The sequence below is a fragment of the Populus euphratica genome, unplaced genomic scaffold, assembly GCF_000495115.2.
Source record: "Populus euphratica unplaced genomic scaffold, PopEup_1.0 scaffold67.1, whole genome shotgun sequence".
Classification (NCBI taxonomy): Eukaryota; Viridiplantae; Streptophyta; class Magnoliopsida; order Malpighiales; family Salicaceae; genus Populus; species Populus euphratica.
This window is the reverse complement of record NW_011499914.1, coordinates 1,503-16,615: the sequence shown is the minus strand read 5'-3', so window position 1 is coordinate 16,615 and position 15,113 is coordinate 1,503. Positions and strand designations below refer to the sequence as shown.

The 15,113-nt window shown below is 27.4% G+C and overlaps 1 long non-coding RNA gene across 1 annotated transcript; it reads right to left on the bottom strand.

Moving 5' to 3' along the window:
- Positions 1–3,197: 3,197 nt before the first annotated feature.
- Positions 3,198–14,671, bottom strand: LOC105134316 (uncharacterized). Its single transcript, XR_843958.1, has 2 exons — positions 14,354–14,671; positions 3,198–3,427 (listed from the first exon to the last, which is right to left on the bottom strand). It is a non-coding gene; the product is annotated as an uncharacterized LOC105134316 (long non-coding RNA).
- Between the last annotated feature and the right edge of the window lie 442 nt (positions 14,672–15,113).

Genomic DNA, 15,113 nt, shown 5'->3' with positions numbered 1-15,113 from the left:
ACGAAAAGAAGGTCGGTTCTTACATAATTATGTTTTAGTTATGGCTAACTAAATTGCTCATTTTCAAGACCTTATCGGAGTAATTCTGAAATCATTATCACTTAAGACCTTCTAAAGTTGGTATAAGAGATACACATCTATTATTTGGATCGAACCTTGCTTAATTGGTATATGATTGCGTTAATCATTATAATGACTTTAATGTTTTTCAAATATATGAAAGCATATGTACTATATATGTCTGGTAGTGTATTATTTAACTGCCTTATAGAGAGATATGTTTTGTTGCTTTATCTGACACTCCTAGAAAATTTCAATGTTATCCCCACATATTGTTAGGGATTTGTTGTATTGGCATACTTATACAAACATTTATGTCTTACATATGAAGGAGGTTAAACAGGTCAGAGGATGTTGGCTGCTTTTATATGTATGAATCAAGAAATCTAAATAACTACTTAGATTTCAATGTTTTCATGCACAACAAAATTAACAAAATATTTTTATTTAATAACAGTTATGATCGTGGAAACATTTCCATATAGGCAAGTCTCATGTATCGAGATTATCAAATATGATAGTCCAAACTATAAGGGTTACACTTTATCTCCTACTAGGATATATATATTGCAATGTTATTTTTGCAATTATATTCATTTATATTATGTTCTTGAAACTTTAAAAATACAATTAAATTTTATAAGTTTTTAATGCTTAGTGATGTGCTACATAAGTTTTTGAAAATAATTCAACACAAGTGCTAGCATTTTATTGAGTGAGCTGAAAAAGCAACATCCTATCCAAGTTTTTTTTAACTATTTGTTGAATAAAAAAAGCAACATCCTATCCAAGTTTTTTTAACTATTTATTGAATAAAATAATTAACTGTACCAAATTATTGTTGTTTAATATTTATTTAACTTACAATTTACAGGTTATTTGGATGTCTTACTTGGAATAAAAATTGGTTATTGCTCTAGTTGTCTACACCAATAGAATAGATATAAGGACAATAACGATCCTGCTAATATATTTTGAGATGATTTAACTATATCTTATGGGTCAGGTAGTATGACAGTTAGGTTACAAATAATACATTTTAAGTACTGCATAATACAGTTTGGTAGTATGAGTAATGCATTGCACTCATTACTTATAGGCATAAAAATAATGATTACAACTAGATAGTTTGTTATAGTACTAGGGTATCATAATGGGATGCACAAAGAAATGATATATTTACAGATATGCATCATGTAATTATTAATGAGGAGTATATGATTTAGTACATGAGTATAACACAATAAATCATAACTCTAAATCCCAAGTAGGTTCCTCCACTTGGTTATATACAGGATGAGAAAAACGTTTAGTGGATTCAATATCATGTATGTAGTAAAGGTTTTTTATAATTAATATATGTTAAATGTTCAGGAGTTTTATGTATTTATCTTTTAATTTAACATTAACATTTAATTAATTTTAGGTTGTTTTTTTTATGAGAGAGTTGAGAAATCATATCTTATCTTTATAATACTAATAAAGAAAGCGAAGTTCACACTATAACATCCAAGTGATTAAATGTTTATCGTATTAAACTTGAAGTCTTTAGAGAGAGGTTAACTCTTGATGATGATATGATAAAGAATGAAATCATTTAGCCATGAGCTGGTTGTGCTACTAACGAGTCTGGATCATCTTATAGATAACATAAACATAAATAGATAAATAAATTATGTTTATATATTTTAGAATTACTTGAATATTATATTTTTAAATTATTTTATATTTATTTTGTATGTATAATTTTTTTTACATTCCTATGTTATCATATTTTTAAATTATTTTATATTTATTTTGCATGTATAATTTTTTTTTTTACATTCCTATGTTACTTGTGATTAAAGAATATGATAATATATTGAGTTTAGTTAGTTTTGTTGATTGTGGTTATGGTGGTTTTTTGTAAGTTTTTTTAAGTTGAATAAAATTTTATGTATGATTTCTATATAGATAAAAAATTGATCGAAAATTTAATAAAATTATAAATATCTTACCTCTCTAAAATCAGAAAATAAATAAAATTTTCAATTCAGAAAATAAATAAAATTTTCAATTAACAAAAAGTATGATTTTATAAATACTTTAATGTTTAAAACACAAAAATAATCTAAAACCTTATCATTACCAAAACAGTCTAATTGTTTTGGTTATAATCTAACTATTTAATCAAATATCTAAATATTTTTTAAAATGATTTCCTTAAAAATATCATAGTTTTATATATCAGGATTATGGACCATAATATTATTATAATGTCATATTTATAAACCGTAATATCTTTGAACTGTATGATATTTAAGTATTTAATTATATTGTACTTGCTAGTGGCGTAATTTATGCGGGGCCGAATGAAATGGCCATCACATCTGGAAATCACTCTCTTTCCCACTAGCCCTCCAAAAAATCAAGCACATTACCCCATGAAACGTTCCTTTCGATCATCTGCGTTGTGATTGTCTGTACGATATGAGAAGCTGTCTGCTCACGTTGATAAAGCTATCGCACCATAAATAATTCTGTGAGAAAGAAATCATTGACTTTTCTGTTCTCTCAACTTTTGCAGTGCCCAGAACTTGAAACTAATGAACTCAAAAAAAAAAATATATATATCTGCAAGAATGATGCTGCTAATTGTATTGTTCTTTAACCAGCAGCTCTTGTGCCTCACTCTTCAAACCTTGACGCCTGCATTCCATGGCCTAAACAAGTTGCAAGGTCCATGAATATGTTACTCCTGTATCTGCCACCATGTGAGTGAAGCACATATCTCTCTGGTCTCACATGGAAAGGCTAAACTTTACGCCCATGAAAGAAAAAGGAAAAAAGAAAAAAGGCTGAGAAGATCTGCAGACTGCAATCACCAATGGCCTTTTCTTCCAACCTTTTGCATTTCAGATTCCTGGGCATTCATATAATAGTAACCTCAGCTCAGGATCGTCCAAAAAAATCAATGGAGACCACCTGTCATGGCAGTCCTTATCTTTTTCTTTCATAATATTACAATAGTTAAAACTGGCTATGTATCAAAATAAAAAAATAAAAAAATGGATATGCATTAAAAATTGCTGGGAATATAATAATATTAAGAAAATAGCAAGGAGAACAATTATCAAGGGAGGGGAAAAAACAGGAAAGCAAAGAATCAATAACATCATATTTTTTAATCAAAAGATCAGGGACAGTTCTGTAAATTCACTAATGCTCGAAATTCGACAATACAATCCACAACCCACCGAACCATCCCCTGTACAAACCCATAAAAAAATTTATTCACAATGTTTTTTTTTTTTAAATACAATAAAAAAAGCCATGACACAAAAGGTACAGCTACCATAAGCTAAGCTACGCTAAGCATGAACAGGACCTGGAGTCACTACCGTGGACTGGACTGGGAGATGCCCGCTGTGCTAGGTGGGGTCAGCCCAGAAGGTCCGCTTGTGGTAGGATTAGGGAAGGTTAATTGTGGAGGGTGACAATCATCGTCGTCACCAGAGCATTTGTGTGATTTGTGAAGGTGATGGCGTAATAGTTCATATCCCAAGACAAGACCGAGAATAACAAGTACAGTTACAATGAAGATGAAGATCTTTGTTGCTTTCCCTACGTAACACATATTTGTTGTTGTTGTTGTAGATTTTTATGGACAAAAGCTGAGAAGGGTCTGATAAGTTACAGAAGGAGATGGGGTTTGCTTCTTTTTCGTCTTCTTTTCATGGTGATGGTGTTCTGTGGGAAGAAGACGAAGAGCGAGTGTCAAGTGTGGTAATTAAGAGAGGGGGACCAGATCGACATTTTAAAATACCAAAAAACAAAAATTGTTTGTAACAGTGACACCGTTATATATGTTTTACAGCACGTCAATCTCTCAATTGTATCGGATAGCGCGAACAACTTATTCCAGTTTAAGGTGGCTCCAGCTTATCTTAACATCTTCTCTTTATATATATGGCGCGAGCACCGGTAAGAGATTCGGTTTAACAGCACTTCTTTTTCTCCTTCTTTTTCGCCCTTTTCTTTTTCAGTCGTGGCTACCTACCACCTTTTTTTCTAGTCAATTCCTAATTTTTTATTTTTTATTCAGTTTTTATTTTTTTAATTATAATTTTTTAAAATAATTTTATAAATTAAATTATTTTATTTTATTTTTATTTTATCAAATTTAATTCTCATATTTTTTATTATTTTTATAGTCTAAGATAATATTTAGAATTTTTTTGTATTCCACCCTCCATGAATTTTTTTCTGATAGATTTTATTTTTGTTTTTTATTTTGAAATATTTTTAAAAGTAATATTTATTTTACACAATTTAACTATTCAACATTTAATTAGTTTAGATTCGAACTTGATTTAGTATGTATTTAATATTTTACAAGTTGTAAATTTTAAAAATTAACCTAACTTTATAAGATTTATTTTAGGATTATTTTAGTGTTTTTATTATGTTTTTAAGCTATTATTTTTTTGATTTTATCCTTTAACTTTTATTTAATTAGAAATTTAGCTTTTTTTTATTTTATCATTTCTTTTTATTTAATTAGGCTACCTAAGCTCTATTTATTTATTATTCTTTATTAAGTTTATTTTTTAAAATAAGTTTTATTTTTGAATTAAATAGAGTTGATTTATTGAATATAGATGGATACTCACTTTATTTTTTTTTGTTTAATTATCTTTTTTAGGATTTTACTTTAGTAACCATACAAATTCTTCTATGTTATTATTCAAATTTTATAGTCAAGTTTAAATTGTCTTACCAAATGTTTTTGGTAATGTACAATGTTCACAATGGAGAGATAGTGAGTTGTCAATGATTTTTTTTCCTTTTTTTCTTAGTGTAATATCAGTGGCTCATTTCTTTTGATTGATTGTTTCCAAATTTATTTATTTTTTTTGCTCAATCTTATTGGATTCAGCCAAGTTAACAACTCGAGTTGTAGGTTATTCTTGCATCTTTATAAATATGGTCGTTGTCTATGCATCTCTGACACGACAAAAAGATTAATGTCTTCTTCCAAGTACAGGAGTGTCGACGTAATAAATAACCCGGTAAGATCGGGGTCGAATCACAGGGAGATTAATTGTATAAATTATAAACAACAATTATAAACAACAACAACAATAACAGTAACAACAACAACAATAATAATAAAGAAGAAGAAGTTGATGAGAACTTTGAGATGAAAGATTAACATAAGGATTAAACAATGATAATAACAAATGTCAAGGTTAGAGATTCTACTAATGGTATGTCAAACAACTATAGTGTAAACTCTTATTATTCAATTGGAAACCATACACAAAGGAGGTTCCAATTAGATTATAGATTGTTAACATAATTGCATTAATCATCTTATTCGCTTAATGCTAACATTTGTACATCTCGTCAAGTATTCATGATTATAACTTATGTTAACAACAAATCAAGTTCCTTTCATAGCTCAGGTGTCGGTTATACCATACATTATGGGCTATGAAAGTGCCAAGCATTTGTTGTGCCAAGTGTTATACAACATAAATCAAGATTAGTTATTTAACAAGCAAAGTATTAAAGAGTGAACAAGATAACAAATATAAAACATGTTAGTATCAAACATTAAAGTCCATATTAAGTTTACATTATACTTATTCTCACACCATTAGTGTAACCTTTTCACCTTGACATAATTAACTTAGCTAGACATAATGAAAGAAAGCAAAATAGATAAACAAAATAAGAACATAAAAGTTAACTAAGTAAAGGAAAGGAAATGAAAGGCATAAACTTGATATTAATGAAAGTAAAGCATAAACATTACAAAAAATACAAAAAGAGAAAGCAATAGCATGATCTTGATCTGGAAACCAAGATGCCTAAATGCATGGCAAATTCCTCCTTTTATAGGTCAAAATTAGGAACTATTGACTTGACTAATTGATGAGTGGGTGACTAACTCTTGACTTGGTGACAATCCTTATCTTCTTTTGTCTGCCCAAAACATCATTAATAGCGTCAAAATTAGACTCACTTGAAACATAAAAGTTGTAGAAAATTGTCTCAAGTTTTTTGTGTAAACATTTCAGGTCATTTAGACTTTTAGAACTCCATTCAGCTCATTTGGACTTCTAGAACTCCAGATATGGCCAAAATACCGAACAGTGCTCGGGCTGGAAGACAGATTCGGGCTTCTTTGTTGTTTCTACAATTTGGACTTGATAATGGCCTTTTTAGATCTTGGGCTCCATATGAAAGTTGTAGGCCTATGTCTTACCTTTCCATCCATATAAATTGGACCTAAATCTGAGATATATAGCTCCAGATATGACCCATTTACCGAACAGTGTTCCGGTTTGGATTGCACCGACATCTCTTTTCTATGTTTGGCCATCTCTTTATCCTTGCAATTTAAGTTCTTAAAGTCATCAGTCAATCCTTTCATTTATGTGATAGGCCTGCTTTTAAAATGAACATTTACCACAAATTAAAGGTATCTTATATTATTAGATATATTATTATAAAACATGCTTTAGTTAAGGAGTTATCGATACTTCAAGTGCAAAATGATGATATAAAACCTTGATAAAAATACACTTTTAAGTATTAATCAATCCCTTTTATGTGCTCAATAATGTTTTACTAGCTCATGTTGCAGCGCAAGTCATCAATTTAATAATATACTAAAACTCTTTGACATTTCACTACAATAGTGAATAGTGAATAGTGAAATTCTAAGGACTTTTACACTTTAGTTCTTAAAACAATTTTTAAAAATTGAGAATATTTTTTTAGGTTTTCAAACTTATGTCTGTTTTTTTTTTCATTTTATCCATCAACATTAAGTTTATTGGGTATCCAACTTTATAATTTATTTTGATTTGCTTTGTATGGAATTATCTTAGTCTTATGACCTAGATCGAGAATTTTATGAGTTAACTGTGTTGACTTAATTTTTTTTCCTATTTTTTACATGTATTTTTTTTTCTCAATTTCATCTTTAAATATTAGATTGATTGAGAAATAAGCTTTATAATCATAATTATTTTTTAATTTTCTTTCTATAGTGTTGTCATGATCTCATGATTCGTATTGTTACCCATTTTAGAGGCCCATATAAATATACAAAAAAGAGGAAAAGAGGAAAAAAATCAAAAAAGAAAATACAAAAACTAATGAAAAGAAAAATTATATATATATATATATATATATATTAATGGATATAATATGAAGAACACATAGGAAATTGTCAAACACTAGTTAGAAGGATCAAAATATACAAGGTTAGAAAAATTAGCAATCCAATATGTCCTGATGAAGGCTCTATTGACATGAAAATTTTAATTTAAAAAGCGAAATTAAAAATTGAATGTTTAAGAACTAGATGGGGATTTTTCAGGGTTTAATTGAATTTTTTGAGAGCTTAATTGCAATTAAAATTGGTTTTGAGTTTAATTTGAGCTCTAATTGAAAGAAATTGAAATCTAGTGGTTAAATTGTAATTTTGAAAAGCTAGTTTGGTCAAATGAAGAGTTTAATTGTATAAATATTGAAGTTTTGATGGGAAATTGAGAACTTGATAGAAGAAATTCAAAACCAAAACAAAACAAAACAAAAAGACATGTGGCTACAAGAACTAAAATCATCAAAATCAATAGCCAAAATTAAATAAAATTAAAAGATAAATTATCAATTAAGAGTCAATTTACATAAATTAGAAACCAATGATTGAAGTAAAAAAAAAAAAAAAAAGGAACTAGACTCTAGGGTTTGTAATTGAATTTGGTAATAATAAAATTGCACAAAATTTAAAATTATAGGGTAATTAAGGATAAAATCAATAAGATTTGAGAGTATAGGGACTAAATTAAAATTTGACCAAATCACATATTACAAACCCTAATTTCTTAGTGGTTAATCTAGATGACATATTATCTGGTTAATATTCAAAACAAATCATTTGAAATATAGGGTAAACGACATGTTGTTTGTCTACTGTTCATTTTTTTCTTTGGGTAGTTCTAAACTGATCAAGTTGACATCTTTAAACAAATGAATGTGAAGTTACATACCTTTAAATAGAGAAAAATTAGATCCAAAGAAAAAGTGTGCACCCTTTTTTCTAACTTCAGGTAGTTTTCGATGATAATAATGTCAAAGGTGTTATGACAAGGCTTTAAAAAATTGTGATATCTATCATGTAAAACCACTTGTTTTTTCATAAGTTCACACTTTAAACCATTTCAGTGAGTGGGTTCTTATCAAAATTTTGTCATGTTTCTCTCGAGATAAAAAGGCTAGAAACAACTCTTTAAACTCTAACTTCAACAAAACCACTAAGAATATCCAAAATCAAGTTTGTTACAAAACCATCATTGCAAAACAGTAAGTTACATAACTTATAGTTGTTACCACCACTCCAAAACCTTTTCATTTTGATCAAAGGATCAAGCATTGAGTATGATAAAGATAAACTTTGCAAAATAAAAACAATCATTAATGAGCTTTTAAGGTATAAATTTCTCTTAATTTAAGAGGTGATATTTATGAGGCATACCCATAAGATCTAACTCTCCCTTGCATGTTTTAATGATATTTTGGATTTTTTATGGTTTTATATAGTTTTGAGCTTGGATTTTGATTAATGCATAAAAATATTGTTTTTCTTGTTTAATCTTGCTTTAAGTTGGTTGTTAATGTGCTAGATGTTTGTGTTACGAGGCGACATTGAGCAGCTCACTTTAAAATTCCTCCTTAGAGGTGGTGTTAGGAAAGGAAAATATTTTGGGTTTAATCATAAAATTTTGATTAAGGTTTAAGAGTCGTCATCTAATATTATGATTATTAAAAAAACCTATGGTTTGTGATAGTTTGAGTAAAGGATTAATTGTGTAAGAAAAAGATGTATCACCTTTAGTGCACCTTATTTAAAGTAAACTACATTGTTATTTAATTATTTTTTAGGTCAAGTTTTTATTTGTTGATATTTTTTTAATGTTTAAAGCGTATCTTTCTTCTTAAAAAATATATGTCTTCGCTGTAATTTAAGTAACATATATTTTTTTACTCATGAACATAGTGACTAGTTAACATAGTAATTACATATTATCTTGCCCCTTAATAACGACAAATATAATGGTACAAATAAAAGTAAAAGTTTAAATCCTTCCTAATAATAAATCTTCTTCTCTCCAAACCAAAATCTAGCAATCTTCTTTTTCTCCTTTACTAAAAAAAAACAATAACTAAAAGAAATGGGGTTTGGCTCTAAAATTTATTTATTTTTTAATTATAAAAATCAATTATCTAATAACTAAAAAAAAAAGAATGAAAATGAACTGTTTAAAAAATCTCAATGCCACCACTCTCATTTTTTACTCTAGTTTTTTTTTTTCAATTTAACTTTATTAAAAAAAGAATGCATTTGGATTCAAATTTATATAGCCTAATCGAGTTAAATTTTTTACTCTATTTTTAACTGATTGATTAGAGTAAAAAATGTTAAAGAATTTTACCCATAAACTTTAGTTTTTGTTAATAATTAATAATTGGCAAGAGGACGTGGAAATCTTGGCGTGGGCTTGTTACATATATTAGGTTGGTCCTAGTTTGATATATTCAATACCCTGAATCTTTAATCTATTAGCTGGGCTACTTGCCCTAGTTCTTAATCCACAGGGTCAGGCCCTTTACAATTGAAAAGGGACCTAAAAAACTAGAATTTAAACTTTTTGGAGCATAAAAATAATCTCTCTTTCTCTCTATCACACACATATAATTTTAATCTTTTAAGATTCTCAACTTCAATAGAAAAATTATTGAATTTAAAATAAAATTTTATTATATAAGTTAATCATAGAAGTACTACAAGTTATTAACATTATTAATTAACAAGAATAAATAAATGAAAATGGAGTTAGGAAATTAAATGTGTGATAAATAGATAGTGAATAGTATAGAAAATTGAGAAACAATTATTTTTGTTCCTGATAGTATACAAGCTAGGTTCAATTTCATGGTTCATTTTCATATATATATATATATATATATATATATATATATATATAAATTTTTTGTTTATCATATCAATCAATGTAGAGCTTTAAAATAATCAAATACAATATTTCAAAACCCTAACCATTCTCGTATAATCAGTTCCAAGCTTAATAAACAAAGGAAAACTTGTTTGAAGATTGACTAGTTCAATACCATCACTATGTGGATGGAATAAAACCCTTTTTTTCTTTTTTTTCTTTATTTTACAAGAATTTGTTCACAATAATCATTGTTCAAAATTTTTTTATTAAGTATTAAAAAACTCTATTTAATTAATATCCATATTGAACTCTATTTAACTAATATCCAACATTAAATAATTCTTTATTCATCTAAGTATAGGCATTATTTTCATTTACAAAAAAACTTATCAAGTAACAATCTTACATCTGGAAATCCAATTTTCATTTCTTCATATCAAATATTAATCCCAATATCAGGAAAGATTAATTCCTTATGTCAATTACCAGACTTTATTCCCATAATCGGGAACTAGTGTTTTCTATCTCTTACCAGACATTAATTCCTTTATTGAGATGAATTTCATTGTCCCTTATTGGATATTAATCCTATATCACTAGAACTAAATTCATTACTCCTTGCCAGGATGAATTTTATGGTCCCTTACCGAGCATTAATTTCATCACCAGGACTAAATTCATTACCTTTTACCAAACATTAATTTTATCATCAGGATTAATTCCACCGTATATTTAATAAGTTAAATACAATATAACATAACATATTCAAAATATTATAACAACAATCTTACAAAAACAAGAAGTTAAGTTATTGAATATCTACCTACTACTAAAGATTTTGAAGTGTTTTTTTACTGTTGTATAGTTCTCGAATTCTCTCTTGTATCAACAAGCATATTAAATTTTCTTGTTATATTCATTACCAAATAAATTCTCATTTCCAAATATTTATTTAACAATTTAAATTAGTCAATTTCAATCAGCTTCACATAATCTACCGAAATTATCATCTTTTATTTAATGTATTTCAAATTAAATTGTTCATCTAATTCCACATTTTTTTCAATTCTATTAACAAAGAAAATCTCACATATTCTTGCACATGTAACCATTTCTTACACTCTTTTTCATTCTCGATACTTCAATAAAAAATTAGAATTTTAAATTAAGAGTGATTCCAAATATGAGTTGAAAATTAACTAATTTCAAGTGGTTCATTATAATCAACTTTAAAGATTGTTAATGTTTTAATCGAAATCATAGTTATAGAACTCAGTTTGATGCATGTTTAATTTTAAAAAAATTAAAATATTTTTTTACAACATTGATAAAGAATACTAAACCCAGTTCTTCAATCTGGACACAAAAATCATCAATTACAATAACACGTGGAATATGTCCTGCTACTCTAGATTTAGACCTTTATTTGATTTTTATTTCAAATATGGAGTTTTATAACTGTAATTTATATAAAATTAGTTTAGTTGAAAATTTAATATCCTTATCTATAATTGCTATGAGAGATGAATTTTAAATTTTATCATTTTCATGCCTAAAATCTCCCTGGTAATCAAGGGATGAAACTGTCACGTGTTTTGTCTATGAATTTTATAATCAACAAAACATTTTATACCTTTTTATTTTTTACGATAAATATTTTTTTAATATATATAATTCTAATTCTCTAAAACACTTCATATTCATTTACATTTTTATTCAAGCATATAAAATCAATCTATGCAATATTCATTTTAACAAAATTTCTTATTATACAACAAAATTTCCATAAAAATTCAAATTATAATTCAATTCTTTCAAAAATCATTTTCCACATAAAATATATTAATTCACAATAATTTTATTTAATTACATGCAATTATACTTCATGAACCTATATTTCCTCTTCGGTCAGCCATATGGGTTCTTAAAGATCCTAAGTTTTCTTCATCAATTTTACTAAACTTAACATCCAACATAATCTAATCTAACTCAATTTGATTAATTCATGGTTAATTTTTATTTTTTCAAATTTTTTTTTGTAAATTCTAATCTAAAATTCATGATTTCTACTTTAAATATTATTGGAATTGCATAAAATTGCTAAAATAGATATAGAATCCCTTACCAGATGTTATTTAAGTCTTTTAGTCTCAACAAAATAAGAATTTTTTTAATCTTTTTTTTTCTTTGTTGTTGTGAATGTGCAGCCCCTCTCTTTTGATCAGTTTGCTTCTTCTTTTTTTTCTTTTTAATTCAATGTTTAGAGGTGTGTTTATATATTTCTCTCAATTCCTCCCTAAATCCCTTGATTTTCTCTTGGTTTTTTTAAAAATTTTGTTGAAAAATTAATTTTTTTTTGTTTCTCTTTTATTTACCGCTACCGATTAAAAAGATGAAAATATTCCCTTTTATACTTTTTTTCTAGGGTAATTCACCATTTTACCCCTCTTTAAGCATAATATGAATTATCCCCTCTTTTTATGTCACATTGTTTTTATATCTTTTTCAATTTCACTTTTGACATAATAATTTTTTTTCTAAATTTTAATTTAACTCAATTTTATTTTTGAATTAAATTTTTTTATTGTTTTATTTTTAGCTGGGAGTTTATATTTAGTTTCTTAGAAAAGTAAAAGAGATTTGTTGTAACTTGATTTAGTGTTGAAACAGAATATTATACTATAGTATTTGCAGCATGTGAAATAATTTGATTTAAGATTTTTTTTATGGATTTGGATTTTACAAGTATTATTTCAATAATAATTTTTTTTGTAATAATCAAACAGCTATATATATTGTGTTTAAACCGGTGTTTCATAAACAAAATAAATATATTAAAGTAAATTATCATTATAATCATTAATAGGTTCAATCTAAACTTATTCAAACAAATTATGTATATATTTATGATCAACTAGTTGATATTGTACTATGATATTTGTAACATGTGAAATAATTTGGCTTAAGATTTTTTTTATAGATTTGAATTTTACAAGTATTATTTTAATAATAATGTTTTTTTGGTAATCAAACAACTATATATATTATTTTTGAACATTTGTTTTATAAACAAACTAAATATATTGAAATAGATTATTATTAATATAATCATTAATATTAATAGGTTCAATCTAAATTTATTCAAACAAAATATGTATATATTTATAATCAACCAAGCATGGAGCAAGAAAAAAAAAATTAAAGGGTCAAATTAAATAATGGTACAAAAATTTCCTCTAAGACTTTTTTTTTAAGAAAAGTACTAGAAATTTTTTTTTCTTGTTGAGGTCGACATTCCTGCCAGCCCCTTTATCTCTGCCATTGTGATCAACTAATTGATATGTTCATTGAAGCTCTATTATTTTCTTATTTTTATTGGTTATCAATACTTTTGATTTGATCTAATTTGAGAGGGAGTGTCGCAGAAGATACAAAATATTTATGTAATTACATCATTGCCTAAAATAGCTTATTTGTATGATGATGTCTTTTTATTATTAGCATGTATTTTTGGCAAAGATCATGTACAAAGCTATGATTTCACTGCCTTCTCTGGTTTTTATATATATACGCCCAATTCACAAGCTCAATTCATTAAGTTTCTTCCCATCATTTCTGGAACTCACTCTCTTTTTCACTAGTCCCCCAAAAAAATATGCACATTACCCAATGAAATGGACTTTACGAACGTCTATGTACTGTGATTATCTGTAGGAAGATATGAGAAGCTGTGTGCTCCTGTTGATGAAGCTATAGGACCGTAAATAATTCTCTTGAGAAATCGTTGACCTTTCTGTTCTTACAGTCATTTGCAGTGTCCCAGAACTTCAAACTGATGAACTCAAAAAAAAATCTGCAACAATGATGCTGCTAATTGTAATTTTCTTTAAACATCTGTTGTGCCTGACTCTTCAAACCTCGACGCCTGCATTCCATGGCCTCAACAAGTTGCAAGGTCCATAAATATGCTACTCCTGTGAATGCCATCATGTCAGTGAAGCACTTGTCTGGTCTCACATAGGTTAAGAATTGTTTATTTCTGTTTTTCGGTAATATTTTTAAAAAAATTAAATGTTTTTACTTTTAAAATTAATATTATTTGGTGTTTTTAGATCATCCACTATAATAATATTAAAAATAATTTTTAAAAAATAAAAAAATATTATTTTAATATATTTTTAAATAAAAAAATTATTAGAACCATAAAAAATTTATAAAAAAACACAATAAAAATAAAGCCATAACAAAAAAAGTACGGCTAAGCTAAGCAAGGCCAGGACCTGGAGTCACCAACACAGTACTACTCGGCGGATTATTAGGAGGTGGCGCCCCAGTTATAGCAGGCACAGCAGGAGGAGGCAGGGAAAGCGTCGGGGGTGACAGCAGAAGAGGAGGAGGTGATGGAGGAAGGTTAGTGCCAATGTCCGGTGGGGTAGATGGTGGGGGGCTGGACTGGGAGATGCCCGCTGCGCTCGTTGGGGTCAGCCCATAAGGTCCTCTTGTGGTAGGATCAGGGAAGGTTAATTGTGGATGGTGACAATCATAGCCGTCATCGGAGCATTTGTGTGATTTTTTTACAACGGTGGTGAGAATTGCAAGTACAGTTGTGAAGATCTTTTGTCGCTTTCCCTCCGTAGCACATAGTTGTTGTAATTAAGACACCAGATTGAATTTTTAAAATAATAAAAAAAAGGATTAGTTTTGACTCTCCTTCAAATTTGATAAATGTTAATTAATTGTATATTTCATTATAGTTTTGTGACTTATAATATCATTTTTTTACTTGATCATCTTAAACTCCATATTTAAAGTTGTGATTGAATTTATTTATTAAAATAAATTGAGTCAATACCTCCTTAATATATGCTATATTAGATTATTAGATTCTATTGATACATAGCTAATTCTAATATATATATTGGATGGTTATATTCACATGTATTTGAATGAAATTGTAAATTATGAGTTAAGCGGTATAATTATTTACTTATAAATGCTTAACCAGATCTAAATAACTAGATTTTAATTGAAATAAAATAT